The sequence below is a fragment of the Petaurus breviceps genome, unplaced genomic scaffold, assembly GCF_028583685.1.
Source record: "Petaurus breviceps papuanus isolate PSGF00001 unplaced genomic scaffold, PetGlider_PUasm1.0 173, whole genome shotgun sequence".
Taxonomy (NCBI): Eukaryota; Metazoa; Chordata; class Mammalia; order Diprotodontia; family Petauridae; genus Petaurus; species Petaurus breviceps.
Window position 1 is genome coordinate 26,130,114 of NW_027185759.1, and position 3,329 is coordinate 26,133,442.

The 3,329-nt window shown below is 35.2% G+C and overlaps 1 long non-coding RNA gene across 2 annotated transcripts in view; it reads left to right on the forward strand.

The window, feature by feature from the left end:
* LOC138157871 (uncharacterized) overlaps positions 1 to 3,329 on the forward strand; it is an 89,519-nt gene that overhangs the window by 75,663 nt on the left and 10,527 nt on the right. For both annotated transcript variants that reach the window (XR_011167489.1, XR_011167490.1), the window contains exon 2: positions 1,889 to 1,954. This is a non-coding gene — a long non-coding RNA (uncharacterized lncRNA). The remainder of the gene's footprint in view (positions 1 to 1,888; positions 1,955 to 3,329) is intronic.

Below are 3,329 nucleotides of genomic sequence, written 5' to 3' on the forward strand. Positions count from 1 at the left end.
TTCCTTTCTTCCTTCCTTCCTTCCTTCCTTCCTTCCTTCCTTCCTTCTTTCCTCTCTCTACTTCTTCCCCTTTTTTTTTCTTCTTATCATCTCCTTATCTATTTTTGGGCTGAGCTGTCCATCCCCACCTATCAACCACCACCATTATGTAATCTTATCTCTGTTTATTTATCTAATTGATATTTTATGGCCCTTTGAGTTTTCCAAAGCTCCGTATTTACTTTTATGCTCTGAGTGGCCTGTAATATGGATTCTACAATATGTATCACTCCCATTTTACAGATGACAAAACTAAAATTCAATTAAGTTAAGAGATTTACTAAGGTTGACTGGAAAACAAAATTCATAAGTGTGAGTAATTTATGACAAAACAGGAAAAAAAGAAATGGGAGACAATTTGTGGAGGTCTTTGAAACCTAAGCTCATATATTTGATATTTTTCCCCTATGAACAATGGGGTAACACTAATAATGTTTTAGGAAGGGGGTACCATGGTTAACTAGCCTTGTGCCTTGTATAGATACATATGGTATGTAACATCTGTGTTCAAGATAAAGAGAAAAAAGACAAATGAAATTGTTGAAATATTTTTTTCCTTCCATTTGAAATGGACTTTCTTTAAGGAATTCTTTAGTAGTGATTACATCAATAGAATATAATATCCACATAATTCAGAAATATAAAACAAACAAAAAAGTAAAATAACAAAATAACATTCGTATCAGAGGTTCTCATTCACTATCAGACCACCATCTAATATTGGAATGGGCAGAGTTCTCTGTCATTAGGATGCCAATCCACACTATTTATTGAGTACCCTCATATGCTGATGATGTTCTCCATTCTGTTATTGATACCCAGAATCCTAAAAGTGGTACCATTGTTCTCTAATGCCTGAGTTGGCTGATGTTGTGACCCATCTAGTAGTTACTAAAGAAAAGAAAGAGTTGCCAAATGGAAGGTCAGTTTCAGCTGCCTTAGAGTTGAAACTACATCAAGAATTCATTTTGAACTACAAACTAGGAAGTTTATGATATTGTGTCTTTACCAGATTTCCTACTATCTGGGCCTTGGTGCACAAAACAACCCTTGGTCCCATATCCCTTAGAGTCTCTCTGTGATTAGTTGGTTAGGATCTCAGTCCTGTCATTATTTTTATGAACCATAGAGAAAAGCCTCATAGAACTTTACCATGACCAAGTAAAGAGAAAAAAAAAGGAATGATTAGATGTTGGTATTTTAATTATTGTATTTTTTTTCAGTGATGATGAGGATGATAAGCTAACATTCATATAGTGCTTTAAGGTTTGCAAAGATATTTACAAATATAATTATGTTTATTGTCAAAAAAGCCATGAGGAGAAGGTACTATTATTAGAAATAAAATATATATGAAAAAAATGCAAAATATTTAATGGTTAGGGGAGGTGTTATCAATTGAGATATAAATTTTTTAGGAGTTGGCACTTGAGTAAAGCCTTTATGGAAACTAAGGATTCCAAGAGAGAACAGCAAATAGGGAGAATATTCCAATCATGCCATTAAAGTTATGGTGGTGAGGGGTTGGCACAGACTGTGTTAAACTAAGAAAGTGGTACATAATGTATGTGAAATGGCAGTACGGTTTGTTATGTGAGATAGAAAGTGCATGCCAAAGGTCAAAATCAAGACTTATGAAAACATGTTATAGAAAAATTCAATTTGTTTATTAAAAGACTTATTTTCTAGAATTAAAAAGTATAATTATTTACATATTTAAAACATATGAAGTATTTTAAAAGTGTTTCTCTGCCAATTCTGAATTCTTTGAAATTCAAATAAGAAAGTTTTTTTTTAATGAGTTGATCATTTTTTTTGGATTTATTAGATATTTATGCATTTTTCTTAGAAAAGAGTGGAGGAGCTCCCAAATCACAATTCAGCTGGATACCGTTACGAAGCTTCAAGTACAAAAGTAGGTGGTCTCATTTATCTCACATTCCTTTATCTTTCCATGTTCTGAAGGATTCGCATTGATAAGCCATCTAATTATTTCCTACTTTAATATGTTATTAATATTCATTAAAAGTGAAATACTTTTTATATTAATAAATCTATTAAGGAAAAGGAGGTAATATGTGGACAACTCCAAGGAATTGAATTTGGCCACAATGATCCAATCAGCATGCATGGCTGCACATGCTAATGTGAGCCATTCCAATAGCAAAAATCACCAAATCCAGTCCCACAATTTCAATGAGATTGTCACATTTTCATTCACTTAAAAACCCCAAGGGCCCAAAATCTCATTTTAGCCTGCAATGTCTCTTTGTCCATAGTACTAAGATAAATTTCCTTTCAGGAAGTTTGGAAGTTTCTTCTCCCAGTTTTGAATGATTGTATCGCAAATAAATTAGCTTATTGTCATTCTCCCTTAAAGCAGCAGTTTATTTTTTTTTTTTCAATTAACTTTAGGTTTCAGGTTTCTGGCCTGCTTCTGTAGAAAATTGTAAATTTAGATGTTTTTTTTTGGGGGGGTGGGTACACAGAGGCAGAGAGAAAAGTATGGTCTAGATCAGGATTATCTCATAATATGCCTCTGAGTTCCAGTATCACAGCTAAGTGGTACTTCTGATGCATGTATCTTTGTATGAGAAAGCTTGCTTAGTCCATGTTGTGGATTTCTACTGACTCCTGAGTTATCTGTAGTTTTGATTCCTCTGAGGTCGTGGCATTGGGTATACTGAATGATGGTGTCCAAAGATGGGCCATTGCTTCCTTACAGGGGTTGTGCGGTTGGTGATTGTTCATTTTATTGCAGAGCTACTGACTATGATTTCTGGTGCATTCTTTCCTTGATCTCCATTCTTTCGTTACAACCTGACTTGAACCAAACTGTCTTGGTTCTTTCTCTTTAAGTCTAAAAGGAGGAGATGGAGATATATACACTGAAAAACCCATAAGTACTTCAGCAGACTCAGAGAGAGAGAGATAGAGATGCAGAACCATCAGATGCATGCCTGATGGATCTTCTGAGAGGCTTGCAGATTAAATGTGTCCTCTATGGTAAACCATATGCACCTTGGGGCTAAAGCCTAGACAGAGTCATGAAAGGAAAGATAGAGAGTCAGTGAAAAATGTGGAAAAGGGGATAGGGAATCCAGACAAGAAAATAATGGGAGAGGAAAGCTCACTCTCCTCCACCATCCCCCCAATTTTCTTTTGTAATAGGAGATAGAGGGGAAGAGAAAGAAACAAAGAGAGAGAGAGAGAGAGAGTGAGAGTGAGACAGAGAGAGTGAGAGTGAGACAGAGAGAGAGAGAGAGAGAGAGAGAGAGAGAGAGAGAGAG